At 36.5% G+C, this 23,353-nt stretch overlaps 1 long non-coding RNA gene across 3 annotated transcripts; it reads right to left on the reverse strand.

Annotated features, from left to right (window-relative positions):
• Positions 1 to 1,539: 1,539 nt before the first annotated feature.
• LOC140496835 (uncharacterized) lies at positions 1,540 to 19,779 on the reverse strand. 3 transcript variants are annotated; one of them, XR_011964411.1, is made up of 4 exons: positions 19,529 to 19,778; positions 7,023 to 7,248; positions 4,695 to 5,167; positions 1,540 to 1,991 (listed from the first exon to the last, which is right to left on the reverse strand). It is a non-coding gene; the product is annotated as an uncharacterized lncRNA (long non-coding RNA). The 3 variants fall into 3 exon arrangements; XR_011964410.1 differs by having other exon boundaries at positions 4,661 to 5,167; XR_011964409.1 differs by lacking the exon at positions 1,540 to 1,991 and having other exon boundaries at positions 4,125 to 5,167; positions 19,529 to 19,779.
• Positions 19,780 to 23,353: the final 3,574 nt, after the last annotated feature.

Genomic DNA, 23,353 nt, shown 5'->3' on the forward strand with positions numbered 1-23,353 from the left:
CCCTGATTTGATTTCAGAGGTAGAAATGATCACGCTAAAAATTTAACCATCAGTTTTTCAGGTCTAGTTCAAGCTGTCTCCAGCACATCCCCGTTTCCAGGGATCATGGGTCTATGATACCATGAGGCTATGCTCTCTTAGCACCTCAGGCAATACTCTAAGGCCAAAAAAGAAAAAAAAAAGGACAGATTTTCAGAATGATATTATGGAATAGGAGTGTCTTTGTGGTATGAAGTGTTCTACTCCTGGTTTTAGTATTTCCTGCAACCTTACGTAAGTCATTGAATATCTGTAAATTGGGAGAACAGAGGGTTCAGACTGGATCACCTCCAACGTCCCTTTTAACTCTCAAATGAATATATTAAGTGACAGATGAGTTGTCTTTTTGCACCTTCCTATGCTGATGTTGGGAAAGGGTTTTTTTTTTTTCTTTTCTTTGCGGGGGTAGGAGGTGGGTAGCCAAGGATGGGGAGAGCAGCCATAAATTGCGAGTGACAAAATAGCAGGGGTTTTTGTTTATTACAATATATTAGAGTTCATAACAAAGAGTTAAAGGAATGAAAAACAAGAGTGATACCTTTCTTTGTAGGGGAAATAGAATGGGGAATGAGAATTTTTTTTTCAAGGTTCCAGTGTTCTTTCACTCACAAGTCTGATTTCTGTGTCTGGCTTTTTGACAAGTGAAGGTCTGTGTGCTCTGCATGCATGTCTCTATTATGCTTTTTTATAGCCCCTGATCTAGCACTGGCAATAAAGCTGTTTGGAAGATATTCATCTCTATTACCAAAGGTGCTGTATCTTCAAAGCAAAGCCTCAAGCTGGAACCCAAGTTAACAAGTGATTTAAAGAAGGAGCCAATGGAATAATTAGAAACCAGGATGCAGAAGGGGCCAGGCAGATGATTCCCCAGATATCACCTGGGTGGAAGATACCTGCTCCCCTCTTACTGTCTTGTGCTCAGCTGTTTTTCCTCTTCCTTTGATTAGAAGGCTTTATGATGCATAAAGATCGCTTGCTCTTTTTTTTGCTGCTACAACCAGAAGGTTCATTTGGGAGGGGAAATTTCTGTTGCCTCCCATTTGCCTCTCAGGCCTCCTCCTGGGGTGATATTGATTTTCATTCTGTAGCAGATTGCAATTTCTTGTTTAGGGTCAGCTTGCATTAGAGATAATGCAAAGGCACAATCCCCTTTAATCCATAAAGGGATAAAGCCAAATTTAAAAAAAAAAAAAAAGTTTAAGCACACAACAAAAGATAAATTCAGTCATACCCCAAGCCATTGAAAGGTAAAGATCTATCCCAAGGTAATTCATAGAACCCTTAAAAGTAGACAGAAAGAAGTTATAGCAACCTTGAATGTATTCACCCAAGGCTCTGATCACAAATGGGTGATTCTTAGGAAATTGGCTGTGAACCAACACACTCTGGGATGAGGTAAGGAGCAAAAAAAAAAAAAAAAAAAAAAAAAAATCTTATCTCTGGATGTAACCGTTCTAAGCAAGGAAATGCAATTTCCTGATTCCTGAGAAATAGTCAAAGTAAATTGTGGTGATGTATTTAATATCTTTGCAAATGAAATATGTTTTTGTCATCTCTGTAGCTATTCTTATCTTGGCCTCATTGTAGTTCTGACATGTTTTGAAACTAATTTCTTGCTTTTGAACATAAGCAGCTTTCAGAAAGTTAGGCTATGCTAGTTCTTTTATTTCTTGTTGGTTGAAAGTGATTATGGCCATAGATTATTTATAATTACAAAGTTCATTTACTTGTCCTTAGCTAGGAAATTGAATGATGGTGTGATGTACAAAGGGCTCAATAAAACTGATCTGATTCATGTGGACTAGAAGCCAAAATACAAGTCTGCTATGAATCAGTTTATGAACAAATATAGTCTGATATTTCAGAAGACCTGGGTTCAGATCTTGATTCAGGTACTTCATATTCATCACTTTTAGAAGTCACTTATCTTCTCTGGTTCTCAGTTTCCTCATCTGCAAAATGAAAGGTTGGACTATATTCAATTCAATAAATATTAATTTGGCCGCAACAGTATACAAAGCATTAGCCACTAAGAATAGAAAGGCAGAACAACAAAAACCAGTTCCTCTCCTAAAAGTCTGTTTATTATTGATGGGGAACAGGGAAAATGGGGTAAGGGGGAAGAAAATATGTACATAGATAAACAAACAGGAGATTCACACAAAATACTGCTAACTAATTTCAAGAGGAAGTGTAGACTAAGAATGGGGAAAACCAGAAAGAGTTCATGCCCTTTAGAGATCATCTAAAATGGTATCTTGGAGGAAACTAGGAATTCCAAAAGGGAGAAGAAAGAGCTTTCTAAACATTGACAACCAGGTATGCAGAAGCATGGAATGTTATACGTGGAGAACAGTTGATAGGCCAGTTTAACTGGAGTAGGAAGTGTATGGAAGGTAATGAGAAGTAAAACTGAAAAAACAGGTGGGGAGCCAGGGTAACTTCCAGCTCTTGTCTCATGATCCTATCATATCTTGCATTAAGATACATGATTTTCAGGTTCTAGAATTTAGAATACGAGTTGGAGCTATTGTGAGGGATTCATGTTCACTGCCACAGACATGGACTTTTTATCTTCGGCTTGTCTCAAATTGGGCTCTCTGGGGACTTGATTATTTTTTAAATCAAAGATAAGAGCAGAATGTATTTGTATCAGATTTGATCTAATCATCAGCATATGGCCTACAGGTTATTTGTGTAATATGTCATAACTGTGTCTCCCTGGATATTAGCTTAAAGGGTGAAAAAGAAGGGATAAGAGGAGGAAAAGGATATTATGTGCATTGAATAGTTGATATGGGTAAGTTCTCTGAGAATGAAATAAAGCACAGATTTTCTGAGTCTTATCTTTTTTGTAACCATCAATGTATTTTACAGTGGGACCAGATTAATTTCTTTAAAATGAAAAAGAAAAGACAACTTAGTCTCTGGCTGCTAGGCTACACCAGCAAAGGGTGACATGGAGAGTTGCTAGTTTTCTCTGGTGAAGTTGGAGCTACATGAAGAGTAAAGCTGTGAAGGTCTTGGGGGAAAAAATTCACCTTTTGTGCAAGCAAAGGGTACATCCTTTTCTGGTGATTTACTTCAACCTTAAAAATGTTGGGGAAAAATGATTGCCTTATGAATTTTTTAAATGTTAGTAAAAATATTTAAAATAAAATCATCACTAGAATGAACCGTATTAAAAATGCACCAAATCATTCATCATTATTAGAAAAGTGAAAAATTAAAGCAAATCTGAGCTTCTATCTCATACCATCATATTGGCAAAGTTTAAGAAAAAGGAAAATGACAAATGTTAGAAGTCTGTGTGAAAGCACAGGCATAGTATATGGTTGGTAAAGTTGTGAATTGGTCTAGTCATTCTGGAAAGCAATTTGGAACAATGCTCCCAAAGCTATTAAACTACACATCCCCTTTGACCTAACTATACTGTTATGAAGAACAAGAGGACTTCTTCAAGAATGATGAACAATGACAAGAAAGTGAAATCTGAAAGAGGAAAAGGAACTGTTAAAATATGTACAAAAATATTTATATTAAATGATCTTTCATAGCAGCCCAAAACTATAAATGAAAGTGTATCCTCCTGTGGGAGAATGAATAAATAAATTATTGTATAGGAATATAATGTAATATTATTACACTGCAAAAATGATGAAGTGGACAATATCAGAGGAACATGGGAAGATTTATATGAAGTGAGCAGACGAAGAGAATGTTTTATAAAGTAACAACACATTATGGAGAAAAACAACTTTGAAGGCTTTAAAACTGTGATCAATAGTTATGATTACTCAATAAACTTTGAGTCCAGAGACCTGAAGATGAAACATATCACTTACATCGTGACAAAAAAGCGACGGGATTAAAATGGACAGAGACATGCATTCTTAGTTGTGGCTGATGTGGGGATTTGTTATGCTAGGTATATATCGATGCTATGAGGATTTCCATTTTTCTTATTTTTTAATTGTTCAAAAAGAGGAACAATGAGAGGGAGAGCTCATAAACGGTTGTAAAAACTAATTAACTAATTATATATACACATTATATATATATATAATATATAAAATTAAAGCAAGTCTTTCTATATAATTACCCAAGATTTGCTCCTCTAAACTGATTTATGAAGGTAAGCACTAGGTAGATTTTTATAGAGTATATATTTTTGCGTACAAAAATGAGTATTGTTACACAATTCACAAATTCAAGACATAAATTCAAATTCATTTCTGCCTCTGGGTGCTGATTTTTTTGTAAAAAAGTGAAGAGCCAGTGCTTTTGGTTATTTGGGCATCTTTCTTTTTTCTTTCTGCTGTTCATTCCTTCCTTCTTTTTTTATTCTTAGAGAATGATAAATATTTTGAAAAATTTAAAGGAACAATTATATAACTTGTGTCTGAGGTGTCTGGGCCCAGTATGCTTTGAGGGATTTCTTACATCTTTGGTTCATTACTTTCACCTAGAAAATCTGGGTGGGGTGTGTTCTCACCAACATTTCTGAAAGATACACAATTTGTGGATTTCAAAGAATAAAAAAGTTTATGTACAGATTGAAGAAAATAAATGGAAAAATTGACACATGAAGCAAAGACTTGTATCATTTCCCTTCACTTACAGGTAGATATAAATTTGAGCTTTCAGTGGTATACCTCTCATAAATTAGAGTATACTTCTCTCTTTGACTTCCACTTGGTAGAATCCATCGTCTTCCTCTTCTGCTCCTCACTGCTCCCAACAGGTAGCACAGAAATTCTTCAGAGTCCCTTGCCATGGTTACACTGCAACTTCAAACTCTAGGACAAACTAGATATTTCTACTTTGAAGTCTTTCCCTTCCACTATGTATACCCCTTCCTGTACACCTATGCCTTCTTTAATCATTTGTCTAGAAGTCAGGAAAACTGCACATCCCTTCATGTTTGAATACCTCTTCATCATTCATTTGATCCATTGGTTGCCTTAGTATGAAATGATAGTGTAATGTCCACAGGTGGAGGTTTGAAAACCACCACAGTTTTCCATCAATTTTCTGTGTAAAATTGACTATTTATCCAGGGCCAACTTGGACGATTGTACAAATTACCTGAGACAGCTTTCCAAGGTATCTAGAGTAAGGAGATGGGCTGGAAGAGAGATAGGGAGAGAAAAACAAATTATTTTGTGTCCTTTTTACCTGATGGAGAGAAAACTATTTATAGTTATCCATTCCTCTGACTACTATAACCAAACACCAAGTATCTGAATCTTTTAGACTTTTGGAATAATTCTGCAAGCAAATGTAGCCCAAAACGTTATGGTCAAATCTTAGAGGTGACAAAGAAATAGCCTCTGCATCTTATAGTGGAGTAAGGTGCCTTATAAAGTCGTTAATTTTCCATCACCAAAAGTGTTCCAGCATAACCTTGATGAAAACCATTCAGGGATGTTGAAGTAGGATACTTTATTAGATGGCTTGTAAAGTTCTTCCCTACTCTAAGATTTTATAGCTTTATGATTTCATGAGCATACTATCTTCTCTCTAAAACCATCTACCATTCTCCCAACTTCTGTGTTTCTATTAATGATGTCATAAGTTTCTTTTTAGTCATGTATCATCAAAACTTTTAAATCATTAATAAAAAAAAAATCTTCTCTCCTTTTCTACCAGTACCACCCTTGTACAATCTCTCATTTCCTGCCTGGATTACCAGCTTTCTAGGCAGTATCCTTGCCTCTAGGCTCTTTGCCCTCCAATATGCAATGATGTTGCTGACAGATCAGTATTTAAGCATAGTTTCTAGTTTGTTGATCTTTCCTCTAACAAATCTTTAGTATTTTCCAATTTCCTATTGCATTGAGTTTAAGCTTCTCTGTTTAGTTTTCCAGACTTTCAATTTTGGGGTCCCACCTTCCTCCATCCAACCTCATTTCCCACTATTCATGAACAGATTCCCTTTTCAGATCATTCTTCCTGTTGTCCCACCAATGTTTCTCATTCTCTCCTCTGTGGACCAAATAATATTTTATATATCTAGTTGTCTTCAGAGGTTTACACTAGGGGTGGGGAACCTACAACCTCAAGGCTGCATGTGACTCTTTAGATTCTCAAGTGCAGCCCTTTGTCTGAATCCTAGTTTGGCTACACTTGAGGATGTAGAGGGCCACATGTGGCCTCCAGGCTTCAGGTTCCCCACCCCTGGTTTTCACAGAGCACATTAGGTGTTTAGTAATTAGGTATTGAATGATTTTTAAGTAATTCACTGTGATGAAAAGAACATAGAGATTAACAGCAATCATAATAATAGCTAGAATAACTTTATGTTATCTCATTTGCTCCTAGTCCTATTATGATCTATATTTTATAGATAAGGAAATTGAAACTAAGAGAGTTTCCTTCATACAGCCAAGTTGACATTGCCAGAATTGTTTCTGAGGCAGGATTTGCACTGGTTTCTTACTGAGTACAAGTCAAGCCCTCTATACACCAACTACCAGTTGCCACTATAAAATTACTGATTTAAAAACCTGTATCCTATCTCTATTTCTTGCTGGTTATTCAAGAATTCCCTTGATCTTTGAGTGTGTTTCTTTATTCCCGAAATGATGATAATATTCTATATACCTTACCAGATTTTAGTAAAAGATCACTAAATCATATGAAAGTATTTTCTGCGAAGTACTTCATAAGAGTAAAATATTATTATTGGTGTTCTTCAGTTGGCAACATCAAGGTGGTGCATTGGATAAAATGCTTGACCTAGAATGAGGAAGAATTAAGTTCAAATCTAACCTTAAACACATACTAGCTATGTGATATCAGGCAAGTCACAATGCCTCTTTCTTCAATGTCTTCATTTATAAAAATGGGGACAGTAATAGCCCCTACCTCTCAGAGCTGTTATGAGTATAAAATGAGATATTTGTTGTTCATGAAGTGATGGATATTGTCGACAAATACTTAGGAATTAGTCAGTTAATAAGCATTGGTCAAACACTTACTATGCGTTGAATGGGGAGACGGGAGAAATTTGTTCCAAATGCCATGAAAGAGGCTAAAGTGTGGAGCACTTGGAGTTTGGTCAGATGCCAAAGACACCAAAGTCATCCATTCTATTCCAGGCCATCTTCAGTTCTCCTGACTTTTGTCCTGACACTGGATCTTGATTTTGGAAGACAGAGTGAGGCTGATGACTTTGGGCAACTGTCTCACTTAAATCCAATTCACCTGCAAGTCAAAATATCACCCTATAAGGTCATTGGTCATCTTTGTAAAGGAAGTTTGAACAACAATGACACCTATGTTCCAGGCCCTGTGCTAGGTGCTAGGGATACAAAAGAAGTCAAAAGATAATTATTGTTGTCAAGGATCTCACAGGCTTATGTGAAAAACACCTAACTAAAATGATAGGGAAATAGAAAGGTAGGTAGACAAGCATATATATGTATAAACATCAGCATATTTATAAATGTATACATATATATCATAGATATATGTGTGTACACACACAAATATATATATAATATATACATATATAATGAGAAGTTATCAATAATCAACAGGGATGGTGTTAACATTAAGGGTGATTGGGAAAGGCTTTCTGAAGAAAGTGAGTCTTTTAGCTTGAGCTTGAAGGAAGCAAGAGAATCAAGAAGGCAGAAATGAAAGGGAACATTCCAGGCATGGAGGACAGCCAGTGAAAATGCTCAGAGTTGGGAAATGGAGTGTTTGTCTGAGGAAAAGCAAGGAGGCCAATGTCACTGGATCACAGATGACTTGAGGTGAGTAAGGTGTAAGAAGACTGGAAAGGCAGAAAGAGGAATGGTTATGAAGCACTTGAATTTCTAACAAAGGATTTTAATTTTGATCCTGGAAGGGATAGAGAGTTACTGAAGTTTATTGAATGGGGTAGAGAGTAATGTAGTCTGATCTGTACATCTGAAAGATCATTTTGGTAGGTGAGTGGAAGAGGGACTTGGAGTAGGGAAATACTTGAAGCAGGGAGACCAATCAAAAGACTGTTGCCATAGTTGAGGCATGAGGTGATGAGGACCTACTCTAGGGTGGTGGCAGTATCAAAGGAGAGATGAGGACTTATTATATGAAAAGTGTTATAAAGGTATAGTCAATAAGGCTTGACAATGGATTGGATTTGTAGATAAAAAAGAGTGAGGAGTTCAAAACAGTAGTCTGACCAGGGAAGGAGCTTTCCTACTATGGATCTCTCAAATTTTCAACAATTGGTTAGAGTAATATTCAAATAAGGTTGAATTTATAGTTTCCTTAAGTGGGCACAATGAATGCTATTGACTGTTCTGAAATAAACTAGGATCTAGCTTTTAATTGCATATGTGAAATACGTTACATGGCAATCTTTATCTCTGGATTCCTTAATCATCCACAAAATCTAATTTGGAACAAGGGGCTAGAGGAATGTGGACACACCTCTTCTGCCAGTCAAATGCAAAGTTAAGTCATAATTCAGGAAGAAAATGGCATACTGAGCTAAGTGTAATCTGTTTTAACACAGAAGTCTATATTTGAATTGGGCAGTGAGGGTGGGGACATGGCTAACAAAACGGTCAGGCCAATAAATCAATGGAAAAATCTAAAAATTGCCAAGCTGATGAAAATGGAAACTGTTATGCAGCTGGCAAAGAGGCTTATAATGATGCTGCTGTTTAAAACTTACATTTCAGTCAATTTGGGTGCAACAAAGGATATGAAAAACAGGGAATATTTACAACAGTTGCATCTAGTTAATAGTCTGGCTTTAGAGAAAGTGTTTTTCAAGTTACCCCTTATGACTTTTCCTTCTCCTCATTGAATCACTTTAGTTCAAACAGCTAAGTTCTGGTACCTACAACCTTCTGTTCGACTGAAAAAGGAAAGATTTAGGGACAGCAGGAGATGGAAGCAGAGGTGGGTGCACAGTTCAGTGCTCTGGGACCATTACACAGTATGCTGTGTTGTGACTAGAATTCATTCCAGGGAAAACAAGGGACAATAGCAGAGGATTAAGAAAACACATAGGAGAGAAGGTGGGAGGGCAGGGTAATTTTGTGCAACCACTGTGACAACAGCTGGTCTGGCACATGGATTTCATTCTTTTGTGCCTTCTCTTCTAAACCTTACCACCTCCAGAGTCTTAGAATCTCTGCAGACCCTTGCTGTCTTTCTTGTGAAAAGCAAGCAAGTCATGGGATATGTAGGGAAAGGGGATACTTTTCCTGTTTGCCCCAATATTTTCTCTCCTTCCATCCCTTCCCCCCTTTTTTGAATTGCTCTGAATTATCCTACACCTACAAAGTTCCTCTTTTAGCTATCCTGCCTCCCTCTGGCCCTACCACCACCAGCCTTTCATCCTATTCTATTACTTTGACAATGAGCCCATTGGAGTGTAAAACTAGTTGGGGCCCACTTTAAGGGTGGTCCTCTTTCAGAAGCTACTGTATTGCTTGAACTCAAATGGCCTCCAGTGGATTCTACTGGTGATGGCAGCAGCATCTGAAATTAAAGCTCATTATAAATATTGAGGTGTGGAAGGAAATTGCTTGAGGAAAAAAGGACTGGCAAAGGACTAGAGGAATGACTTCTTTGATTAATTATCTTTTCTCATGGCAGAATGAAAGTGGAAAAATTACTGTTTTGCATTACAGGTATTTGGACTTAAATGGATCATGTATTGTTGGAAGGAAAACAAACTTTGAGAAAGTGATTTCAAAAGGAGTTTGATGAAGGAATGGGGAGAAATTTTTTTCTATCATTGCTTCCTGTTTTATAACACTGTGCATCTAAATTTCGATCTGAGATTAAATCCTTCATCAAATATAGGAACAGCAGAAATTCTGGCGCAGCCCAATTTAGTTTGAGTTGGAAACACCAGGTACTTAACTCCCTTCCAATCCTTAGGCCTTTTTTTACATAATAGTGAAAGAGCTGGAATAGTTTAAGAAGACATCAGAAAACAATTTCTAGTCCAGAATTTTAAGCTGGACTGTGAATGGAGATTTCATTCACTGAAGTCTTTTCACACTCAGTTCATCATTAATGGATTTAAATCAGAGGTTTATAACCATGTGTGTGTGTGTGTGTGTGTGTGTGTGTGTGTATGTGTGTGTGTGTGTGTGTGTGTGTGTGTGTGTGTGTGTGTGTGTGTGTGTGATGGAATCTGGTGATCTGGTGAAGTCTATGAGCCTCTCCCTTCTCAGAATAATGCTGTTATGTGAATAAAATTACACATATATACATATATATATATGTTCACACACATATAATTACAAAAAGGAAACCAATTATATTAAATACAATTATCATTGTTTTTTAAAGTTCACCAGTTCCTGGCTAAGAGTTCCTGCACAAGATGTGTTCATGTGCTGTCATGATTTGCTTTGGTTGCTTACCAAGGACTGTTTACCAAAGAGTTTGGTTCCTAGGGAGTTCCCCTCTAGAGTTCAGTAAACAGACAATTTACTAGAACACATTCATTGACAAAATGGCTTTCTACACTTCTTAGGACTACAGTGATTGATTTGTTGGTCTTTAAGACTTACTTCTCTCTGTTTACCAATGCAGGATTGCTAAATTGTTGTAAGATTATCAGATAGCTCACACAATTGATAACTGGCAATGACAATAGCAAATGTAAACCTAAAGTCTTCTGAGAAACAAGCAAATGAAGTGTCACCTGAGAGAAGGAGGCCAGGCTATTGATCTAGGAGAACTGATATGGTACATCCTGCCTGAAATCAACCATGTCACTTGCTGAAAGTGGGAATAAAGATGCCTGCTGAAGATGTGTGTCAGGTTTCCCTTAGTTCTCAGACAAGTGAGGCATTTTCTGTAAGTAGGGAAATGGTTTGAGCATAAGCATCTGTTTTTCTACTTTTAGCTTTTAGGAACCAAAGAGAATATATTTGATTTCACTGAAGTAATCTATAATATATGAACTGAAAGTAGTTAATGATATCACATTGTATATCAAGGACAGTATTGTAATTTTTCCCCCCAAGAATTACTAGCAGAAATGATTTCTCATAGAGGAATTTTTTCCTCAGTGACTAATTGACTGTTTTTCCTCTCATTTTGGAATTTTGGCTCTATGACCTAAAGCTATTTTCCATATATAACTTATTTGAGAGGTCACTTCTTCCAAACTTGAAGGGCAGACTTTGACTTGTTAAACATTCATTTAATTCATTCTCAAACAAGAATCTCCAAAGCTGGAGTAACTTGCTAGAAACTATTTTTTATGTTGTCACCTCTAGCAAACATCTTTGGTATATCAAATGATAAGAGTATGTTTTAATTAGTCAAATAGTTAGCCAAAGATAATTTGTCAATACCAGACTGAAATATTTGGAATGAATCCCAACTCCCAACCCTTTAGATACACCCCATTCCTTCTTCCTGAAGTGCCTCTTTTTCTTCAAAGTCTAACTCAGGTGCTATTTCTCCATGAAGCTTCCCTAAACACTTCTAAACCTGAATGAAAATTATCCTTCTTTTTTCCATTCAATTCAATTTTTCAGATGTTCTATTAAGTGCCTACAGTGTGCCATGGTTGTAGCTGTGGATGATAAATGAAATTATATCTGCCATCAAGAGGCTTCTGATCTTCTCTTTCTCATTGCATTTTCCCTGTTCCTGGACTTTGAACTTTATCACAATTCTCCTTAAATTATAGTTATTTGTCCAGCTCCACAGTATGACAAATTCAATTCTCAAACTGTGCTTTAAAATTCTGTATGTCTTATTTTTATACTGTTATGTTCAGTGCTTGGCAATGTGTTACACATGCTTCTTGATACCTTATTTTCATGGGTGTGCGTCATTTCTTCACTCAGGGATCACAACTCTTACTATGCTGTGGTAGGACTGATATCCTAATTCCTTTCCCTATGCAAGTTAGGGTAATTTTCCCTTATAAAAACATTGATCAATAAACTCCTTGTGACTTAATTGGCACAGAGGACTAAAGCCTCAGAATATTGACATCATTACCTCATTGTCTGAGTTTAAGAAACTATAAGGAGATAAAGGTGTTCTCAGATGACTGACTGGTGGATCACTGTGAGTAATGTCACTCAGAGGAATCAGAGTAAAGTGTCCTCAATGCTCCCCTTTCTGAATAGCCTTTTCCTACAATGGTAAATTAAATCTACAAGTGTCTCATTCTGTCCCAATATTGAACCTAAATTACCTGCCTTGAATCAAGCCTAGCCTGAAACAATTGTCTTGCAAGATTGGAGCATAATGACCTCATTGAATTGGAGGACAGGTAGTTCAGAGGAAGATGAGCAGGGAGTGGTTTTCATGATTCTGACTATGCTTTTGGTGATGCTTCTAGAATGAGGGTTCCTTACTGTGAGCCACTCCTTTCACCCCCCCCTCCCCCCCCCACACTCCTGGGAGATTAGAGAATGAGCTACCTTTGGCCATTTGGCAATTAGAAATCAATGCGAGTATATTTTTTGTTCTTAAGAATTATACCTTCAATTGAGGGTGGAACCCAAATGGTAAAGACAGGGACTCCTCTGAACTCTCTCAAATTCCCCTTCAAAGACCTTTAAAATGATGTCTCAAAATGAATTTTGGACCAGCAAAACCAAAATAAATAAAGAAGTGGTGAAACAATTTTCCAGCCCAAGGCAACTTAGAAGGTCATCAGGAAAGGTCTGTCCTACTGGTTGAGCATGGAGGAAAGTCAATACCAGGCATTGAGGTTGACTGATTCTGCAGTGGCAACTTCCAGAGCTCTCAGTTCACAGATCATAAAGAGATAAGAACATGCACAGAAGGAGATTATAGGGGACCCTTTGCTGACACTGGATGTAGAACTCTATTGCATTATGTATATGCAGATTTGGGTTGCAGTCCCAGGGCAAGGAGGAGCACTACCCCACTAGAGTATGTGGTCATAGAGGAACAGGGAACTTAATCACAGCTCCAGGGCACAAAAATGTACCTGTGATCATTTGCAGATGAGATTACAGATCAGGAGAGTAGTGATTATATCTTTCCTTAGATCATGACACTTTGGTAGAGCTGAAAACTTAGAACTCCAGAAGTAGCTCTGAAAAACCTGAAACTAGCACAAAAACCTGAAAACTTGGAACAACACCTCTTTCTCCCAGGGAGGAGAGCCTAATTTTAACATAAAGTCAAAAGTCAAGAAATAAACTAGAAAAATGAGCAAACAACATAAAAAGGACCTGATCATAAAACAACAACAACAACAACAAAACGTTATTATGGTGACAGGGACAATCAAAACACAAACGCAGAAGAAGACAACAATGTCACAACAGCTACATCCAAAACATTAGGTACAATTCTATATTAAATGTTTTATTTTTTCCTAATTATATATAAAAATAATTTTTAACACTCATTTTATTTTTTGTAATTTTTACTTCCAGATAATCTTCCATCTTCCCCCTTAACCCCTCCATTGAAAAGGAAAGCAATTCAGTATAGGTTATATAAGACAAAAAAGACAAAAAAAAATGAATTGGTCTCAGTTTCAAAGCAATTCTTAGAAAAGTCCAAAAATATTTTAAAAATCAAATAAGATAGAAGAAAAAAATTGGGAAAAGAGAGTGATGCAAGAAAATCATGAAAAATGTATCAAGAGAAGAATCAGGAAAGAGAAATCATAAGGGACTCAAGAGGGTGGAACTGTTTACATTCCTACATGGGAAAGTGATACCTGTATCTTTTAAGAATGCTATCATTATTATGTTATCATTATTAGGGCAGTTAGAAGTAATGTGTATCTGTCACACATGTGAGGTGACTGTAATGGGATGATATCTTAAAAAATAAAATAAAATTAAGGGGTGAGAAAGAAGGATGCACTGAGAAAAGGGGGAAAGAAGAGGTAGAATGGGGTAAATGATCTTACATTATAGAGATGCAAAAGAGCATTTATAGTAGAAAGGAAGATAGGGAGGCAGACAACACTGAACCTTACTTTCATCAGAATTTGCTCAAAGAGCAAATAACATATACATTTGGCTGGCCATAGAAATATCTTACCCTACAGGAAATTAGGAAGTGAAGGTGATATGGAAAGTAGAAGTGTTGATATGAGGGAGGGAGGATTGGGGGAGATGGTGGTCAGAAGCAAAACACTTTTGAGGAGGGACAGGGTGAATGGAGAGAGAGAGCAGAATAAGATGGAAATACAAAGTAATCAGAATTATGAAAAAATTATGGCAAGTTTTTCTAATATAACCTTATGTATCAAATATATAGAGAACCGAGTCAAATTTATAAGAATACAAATCATTTTCCAATATATTAATGATCAAATCATATGAACAGGCACTTTTCAAATTAAGACATAAAAGCTATCTAGGGTCAAAAAAAGGTGCTCCAAATAACTATTGATTAGAGAAATGCAAATTAAAACAACTCTGAGGTACCACTTCACATCTGTCAGATTGGTTAATATAACATAAGAGAACGAATGTTGGAGGAGATGTGGAAAAATTGGGATACTAATGCAGTTCTTTCAGTTGTGAACTTATCTAACCATTTTGGAAAGCAATTTGGAACCATCCCCAAAGGTTTATGAAGTTGTGCATAAAACCTTTTGACTCAGCAATGCTACTACTAGGTCCATATCCCAAATAAATTGAAAGAAAAAAAGAGAGAAAAATGAAATGATCTATTCACACAAAATTATTTATAGAAGCTCTTTTTGTGGACGCAAAAAATTGGAAACTGGGAGAATACCAATCATCTAAGGAACAGCTGAACAAATTGTGGTGTATGATTCTGATGGAATGTTATTATGTTATAAGAAATGATGAACAGGATGTTTTCATAAAAAACAAAAACAAAAAACCTGGAAAAGACTTACAAGAACTGATGCAAAGTGAAGTGAGCAGAACCAGGAAAACATAGTGACAGCTAAATTGTATGATCAGCTGTGAGTGACTTAGCCCAGCAATACAATGATCAAGGTAATTCTGAAGGAATCATGATAAAAAACAATGTTGTTCACCTCTAGAGAAAGAATTAATGGAATATGAAAGAAGATCAAAGCATATTTTTTCTTTTTACTTTTTTACGTCTCTTTTTTGTTTGTCTGTTTTCTTTTACAACATGACTAATATGGAAATGTGTTTTGCATGACTTTTTACATAACCTATATTGAATTGCTTACCTTTTCAATGGAAGGAGTAAGGGGGAAGATGGAAGAAGATTATCTGGAACTAAAAATTAAAAAAAAAATGAATGTTAAAAATTAAATAAAATATTTAAAATAGAATTGTACCTTATGCTTCAGGCCCTTTAGTTTTGCAAGGCCTTCCAGACTTAGTAATTTAAGCTTCCTCCAAGTTCTATAAGGGAATCTCTTCAGAACTCAATTTCCCTTCAAAACAGCTTGAAGGGATTGAATTTGGTGGGATGGAGAGAGATTTTGTAAAGAACACAAAACTCAGGCCCTAGGAGCGTTTCTTCAGTGTCAGGAGAAATAAATACTGTTTGCACATAGAAATTAGAATATACATACCAGCAAAGAGGAGTCTTTGACTTTTTGCTTTCTGTGATGTTGTTTTTCCCTCAGCACACCCCAGAAGTAGTTGTGCCTACTTTTTGAACTCAGTAGAGAAGTGACCCCCCATGACTTTGAGGAGTAAATCCACAGTAGGGGCAGCAAAACAATGTTTAAGCTGAAAGAAACGCTCTAGCCCAGCATAGAGTTAAAGAACGTGGGTCCTAAAAGGAAGAGTTATCTTGCTCAGACACACAGGACAGTAGTTGACCCTGGTGGAGTGGGGAAGCAAACAATGTCTCTAATAGCAGGCACAGACACCATCTCCAGTAACAGTCCACAGCAGACAATGGGCAAAGATACTGGCAGAGGAGAGCAAGTTGGTCTCCAACTGTAGTAGCAGCCCAGTGGACCTGTGCAATGGCAAAAAACAGGTCCACTGAAGTACATTGCTTACTTTAATGTACAACTTATCAGCCTCTCTTCATCTTTGCCAGTATAATACTCAGTAATCATTGTCCTTTGTCTTCCTTGGATGGGCTTAGAGGACCAAGGAGTAGTAGGGGGTTGTTTCATGCAATAATCTAACTAGCTTTGGAGGAAAAGGAGGGAGTCCCTAAGAGTCCTCTTCTTGGGTCAAAGATTTTGTATTTTCATTGGACTCCTTGGGAGGAGATCCTGGCTAGCAGGACTAGGAACACTGAGTAATCGTACAAGGCAGTTTTCCCTCACCTATGATGGGAATCAATGACTATGAAAGAATGGCACATTGGATAGAACTCTGGGTCTGGAGTCAGAAAGACCTGAGTTCAAATCCAGCCTCAGATACACACTAGCTGTATGATTCTGGGTAATGCACTTAGTTCTGTTGGACTTAGTTTCCTCATCTGTAAAATGAACTGGAGAAAAAAGTGGCAAATTGCTCCAGTATCTTTTTCAAGAAAACTCCAAATTGTGTCATGAAGAGTTGTACAAGCCTGAAACAACTGAACAGCAATAGGCTGTTCCTGTTTCTGGCCACCTTTATGGACTGAGAGATACACTGTGAGTTACAAATATTTGGCATCACTCATCATATGGACCTGATTATTTAGATTGGAGATTCAGTCCATTCTGGCACTCTTCCAGATTCAATGACCTCTTCAGAGAATGTTCATAGTATATATTTTGTTTGTATATTTCTATTTAATTTTTCTTTTCTTCCTTTAGTGCTTTTTATATCATTCTTTTAAAATACATTTCTACTTTGAAAAGCAGAAATGATGGAAGATTTTCTAGATCAGTGATGTCAAACTCACATAAAAACAGGGGCCACTAAGCTGTAGATAAGTATTCCTTATGGAGATTCTAAATCAGTATATGTGAGTCTTGTATACATTTAGTTTCAAAAGGTAATGTTTTATTGTATTTTTATGTATTTTGTTAAATATTTTATGATTATATTTTAATCAGATTTGGGCCATGCTTGGGGATTTGGGCCTCATGCAACATTAAAGCTATCTGACCCCTCTGCTGTACAAGGCCTTAAAGACATTACCACAAAGGATAGAGGAACAATATCTTACCACCATCCACCTACTCTCCCCCAAAGACCATATAAGTTAGGCAAGTCCATTATTCTAATATCTTAAAATGTAATGAAATATTCCTTGAGATTTTTTGGTTCCAGGGACTAAAGACACAGAACACTGATTTTACTTCCTCATCATGAGAGAACAAAAGAGTCACGAGGCACACCAGGATGTTTGGTTGGAGGATCACTCCAATGGAGGGTAACTCCATTTAAATTAATCAATGCTTATCCTGTGTTGAATATCCTTCTCATGCTATGATTAAAGCATTTTTATTAATAATTGAAATACCTTTGAGTATCTCATTTTGTTTTGTAATTGAACTTAAACTTTCATTGGGCTGACCCGGTACATTCTTTGTAAAGTCTGTTTATGAATTGTTGTAGGCAAATGAATTCATCACAAAATTGGTTATTTCCCCATCTAGAAGGTACTAAACTTGGCTAGATTGGTTCTCAGGTAAATATCTAGGTAAGAAGTTCTGAGAGTCTGAACAAGTGTGATGTCTGTGTGAATACATGGGAAAAGACAACCAGGAGATATTGTAGAAGTAGAAATTACAGGAGTTGAAAAAAAGGATATATATAGGATGAAGGTTGAGGAATTCAGGGCAGCAAGGTTGCAAACTTGGGAAGTGGGAAGGATATTGGTGCTTATGACAAAAATAGGAAAGTTTGGAGAAAGGGTGAATTTTTCAGAAAAATAATGCAATATGTACATCAGATCATAATCCACTCATCCCTGGTAATTCTGTGTGATTTTTTTCTGCATCACTAAAAATGAAAGAGTAGAGAAATCTTACTCAATGGTTATTGCCCCAGAGTACAGATCCACTTAAGGGACACCAGGTAAGGATATGTGATTATCTAGTACAAAGAATATGTGTATGCAAGGAGTTTTGCTTAGTGGAACCTGCGCAGAAGCTACAGGCTGAAGGTACCTTGGTCATAGTTAAGTTATGACTTCCCTGAATGGGTGATCCCTATTGAAGACTGATGGAGAATGGGTCAGTGTTCAGTGGTCATAGGTGAAGGTAGTAGGGAGGTTTTGTTGAAAATATACTCAAAACTATGCCCAAAGGGCTATAAAAATGTGAATACCCTTTGACCCAGCAATACCGCTTCTCGGGCTATATCCCAAAGAGATCATAAAAATGGGGAAAGGATCCACATGTACAAATATATTTATAGCAACTCTTCTTTTCCAGTTAAGCACTAGAAATTGAGGGGATGTCCATTAATTGGGGAATGACTAAACAAGTTGTGGTATATGAATGAAATGGAATACTATTGTGCTATAAGAAATGATGAGCAGATGGATTTCAGAAAAACCTAGAAAGACTTATATGAACTGATGCTCCGAGAAGTGAGCAGAGCCAGGACAACTTGGTACACAGTAACAACCACAATGTGCAATGACTGATTTTGATAGACTTAGCCCTTCTTAGTAATGCAAGAACCTAAAACAATTCCAAAGGATTTATGATGGAAAATGCTATCCACATCCAGAGAAAGAACTATGGATGTGGAATGCAGAATGAAGTAGACTATTTTCTTTTTTGTTTTATTTTGTCTTTCTCATGGTTTCTCTTTTTTGTTATAATTCTTCTATGCAACATGACTAACATGAAAATGTGTTTAATAGGAATGTGTGTGTAGAGCCCATATCAGATTGCATGCCATCTTGGGGAGGGGGAGGAGGAGAAAATTTAAAACTTATGGAAGGGAATACTGAAAACTAAAAATAAATAAACTAATAAAAAAGCACACCCTCCCCTATAAAAGAAAATATACTCCTACGTCACCATCAAGGGAAAGAAAGAATACAGTCCCTTTCTGTACCCTCTGATAGATTATATACCCTCTAAGGACAAACTAGAGCAGCTTGGTAGAGTTTACCCTATATCTTGGAGACCACTGCCATAGAGAAAGAAGTTGAAAGAAAGGACTTTGTAGTTGTTGAAATTAAGATGCCACTGATGAAGATTATTCAAATAAATACAAGAAGAGTATAGACACAGGGGCTTGTTAACTACTTATTATTTATTAACTTCTTATCCAGTCTGAGGAAGAGAATACACACACACACATATGTATGTATATATATATATATATATATATATATATATATATGTTATAGCAGCAACAAAAAAAAAGGAGATGAAGAAGAAATAGAGTCCAGAAAGGAGGAGGAATAGGCATATTTGAGCTTATGGATAAAGCTGGAGAGGAAATTCTTCAAGTAAAATAGTATGATTCTCTAGGAATGACTACTTCCCCCCCCCCCAAAAAAAAAAAAAAACAAATGAGTAAGACAGTGATTTGGAGCTGGCCTGTGATAAAAGAAAAAAAAAAAACTGAATCTGCTGAGGGGAAGAGGCAATGAGGAGCTCCTCAGGGCCTGCCATGACCTGTCTCCTAGAGCTTACCTCTCCAACTGCTTTACCAGTCTTCCAACGGTTCCAGCCCCCTCCTGTGGGGGAGGGGAACGACCAAACAGTTCACTGGAGGAGCTGCTTACTGCACTTTATTGCTTAACCCAGTTCCCCCGACCTTCCCATGTTCCCCCTTATATACCCTGCCGTAGCTCCTCCCATGTTCCACCCTGGAGGTAGAGCTCAGCTCCAGAAGGGGCCTTCCCAGCACCCAAAGGCGGGTTCTCACCCCCAGGCGTCTCTGGGCTCACCAAGGGGCCACAGTCCAGAGCTCGTCCCTCTACAAAGAGTGGGATTACATTGTTTCAAGAAAAAGAAAGTATAGATCCCTAGTAGAGTTTTGAGATATAGGTGATAAATATATAGGAAAGACTGCATGCTGTGTTGAGTAGAGTAAAGAAAAATTGAGTTCAATTTCTACTACTTCTACATATTGGATGAATGACCCTAGGCAAGTCACTGATTCTTTTAGTGTTCCAGGAAAATCTTGAAGACCAAGTTTCAAAGCAGGTTATGACATGCTTTGAGAGATGAAGTTTCTTTACTGAGAGTTCCCTGTATCTTCAAAAATTACAGTTCCAGTCTAAAAGCAAAATGAAGAATAATAGATATCAATATTAATAGATGTTTTTCTTACATGAAGTAAATCCTTGGGCTTTCTTTCCACATTTATTCTTCAAATTTCTTCCCTTTTACAGGTAAGTTTATCCCATTAACAATTAGGTTAATCATTGCTAAGTGTTTCTTCCTTCTTCCAAATTCTTTTATAATATCTAGTTTGGGTGGAGAGAAAAAGAAATTCAGCAATGAATAACTTGAATATTAATGGAATGTATTCATTCAAAAAAAGGGAAAAGTATTCCAAAATAGAATGCAAGATGAAATTTTCTATACAAAAGAACCACATTTAAAACATTATGCTTCCAAGGTTAAAAATACAGAACTGGAGTAGAACTTATTATACTTCAATTGAATATTAAAAGGAGGAATGTTAATAATGAATTCCAGCAAGAAAAGACTTAAAATGGGTGTTGTTCAAAAAGGCAAATAGGGATGCTTAAAGTCACCATAGATAATAATATCAGCATTAAATAAATGGGTGACTAACGTCATCAAGTCTGAATAACTAAAAGAAAATGTAACTGAATTGCACAAAGACCTATACACTTAAGATAATAATGGTAGTTATCATAATTGCCTTTTTTGAGAATTAGAGAAATCTGACAAGGAAGAAATTATGGATTTGAACATGATTGGAGATAAAAATTTATATAGGACACTTAGGGTGATAACTTAATGGGAATCAGGAGAAATATACTTAGATTTCAGCATTGACAACATATCTCAGTTAAAAATGTCCAGTTTCTGAAAATTACATTTCATGCAAATATTTTATCTGCAGTCACATATTCTATAAATCCAAGGATCATGTAAAATAAGACTGCATAAGAAGCCTTATAACCACTTTATTATTTATATGCACTCTCTTCTGAATAAAATATACTTATGATCATGAGTGTCTAGATATCTTCAATATTTTAGATTCCAAAGAATAAATCAATAAGACGCCATGGCTCTCCACCACACTGGTAAACTGTATGTGTAACATTCTCATTCAACTTCTATAGCATTAGACTAGCTAGATAATTCAGATACTTATATACCAATTTATTGCCACTTATTCAGATTTTCCATGCTCTAGTTTGCCTATTGGTCTCTAAGTCTAGTCTTATTGATGGCCTACAGTGAATAGGGTGGTTTCTGCTCAATGGGATCAAGCCTGATAGTTGGCCTCTGTTTCCTTAGGAGCTACATTGTTGGAAAAGTGGGCAGAAAAAGAATGTTCTGTAGATCTATTCTCTCTCCTCTCTCTATGAAGTCTACTTTAGACTGAGGAGGCCTTGGTAGCCTTCTCTATTTCTCATTGTTGTATTAAATGCAGATTCTCTTTTATCCCAGTTTTGACCTTGAGCTTTCCTGCATTGGCTATTCACTGCTGTAAATAAGTCTAGCTACAGATGATGGATAGAAACTTCATGGGATTTGATTCTGTGACTGTCACATCCTCTTGTTCTCCAGTTTACTAAGATGACAAACTAACTCTTCTCTAGACAACAAGGGTTATGACAATTCTGTCTTTAAGAATTTGGCTTTTCTATGGAGATATTTTGTAAACTGGTAGGTAGCCATCTTTAAGGTGGTGGGAAAGGGGAAAGAAAAAAGAAAAAAAAAGAAATTTACATGAAAAGTTTACCATATATTTAAAAGAAACAGCAAATTTTACATAAAAGATTTTCAGTTTCATGTGCAAACATCTTTTGTTATTATTATTATTATAAAATAAGACATATATTTTGTTTTATCCCACAGATTAAAAATAAAATAAATTTTAAAAAATAAATTGATAGACTATTTAGTGTCTTAATTATATATTATGGAGTGATTCTCTCCTAGTACGCTATCTTGTGTTTTCCTAGGACACTAACAGATAATTCTAATCCCCCTGAGTGAAGTCCCTGAGAATGTGTTGTACCATTGCAGTAGACCCTCTCAACTTGCCTCTAATTTGAGTGATGTATGATCATGTGTGTCTAGATATCTCCAATACTGTAGATTCCAAAGAACAGGTCATTAGGAAGCCATAGCTCTTGATGAAATAATATGTATTCGCTAATGCCTATGTCTTTCTGAAGAGTACTATAGGATAGAATTAGAAGGCCAAAAATTGATCCTACCAAGCCTTCTGCTCAAGCATCAGGAACTGTCATATATCCAAGAGTGTGTGATTAAAATGTTCTCCATGTGAGACTTCTTAAGAATGATATGCATAGTTTTAGACTTTTTGATACTGACCACACCAAAAATTCCCTTGGTATCTAGCTCTCTAAATTTCAACTTAGATCACAGTAAATCTTGGCAAGTAAACCATAAAGTTTACTTACTCCTCTCTTAACACTTTGACCACTGTGAAAGCCCTATAGTTCATGATTGGGATATGCCTGGACACACTGACTGAAGTGGGGTATTATACCTAGGATGTTGCTTATATTCCTCCATTTCTCTTTCAGAGAACTGGAACCTGTGGAGCTATTTTCAAGCTCCAAAAGTTTCTCATTTCTTATGTCTTCAGGTAAACAGTACATTTCTTTCAACATCATTGGCACTTGTATACACCCTTTGGAACTTAGGAGGAGCAGAATCTCTTGTGTGCTGGATAAAGAGATTTTTCTTGACACATGTCCCTAGTCATCACTACACCTTTTTTTGTCATGGATTAATAAGCTTGGAAAACTGTTTTCTCATAGATCATGTATGATTGGTTATAATCAAATAAAGCTAAAATTCAATAAATCATGGCAGAGCTTCAATTTCTGTATCTACTACAACTGTGGTATATCTTTAAGGGAGTTGAATCTGATTCCCCGATAAGTCCATCTTGGACAATATTGCTGTCTATAGATTCTTATTCTGCAGCTGTGCTTATTACCAGTTGTCTATGCTCAATATGGGTAGAGCAGATAGTCAAAGCTATATGCTTTATTTTAACTGAATGTACGGTCTCCAGAGGCAGTACCAGATTCTCACCTATGCTAAGCTCCATTTCCTTCATTCCATAGATAGCCTTCATTTCTTCTATATAGTTCACCATGGTTTTTGTAACCCGGGGCCTCTGGGACAGATATCTGCCTCTACATTAATTCCCATTGGTCAGTAATATATATTGAACTCATAGTTAGCCTAGGCCACTACCCTTTTTGGATTGCAGCATAAAATTTAAAATTCTTTGGAATTTAGGTCAAGAGGTTGCTGTCTGTCCAT

This window comes from Notamacropus eugenii, chromosome 3, assembly GCF_028372415.1.
Source record: "Notamacropus eugenii isolate mMacEug1 chromosome 3, mMacEug1.pri_v2, whole genome shotgun sequence".
Taxonomy (NCBI): Eukaryota; Metazoa; Chordata; class Mammalia; order Diprotodontia; family Macropodidae; genus Notamacropus; species Notamacropus eugenii.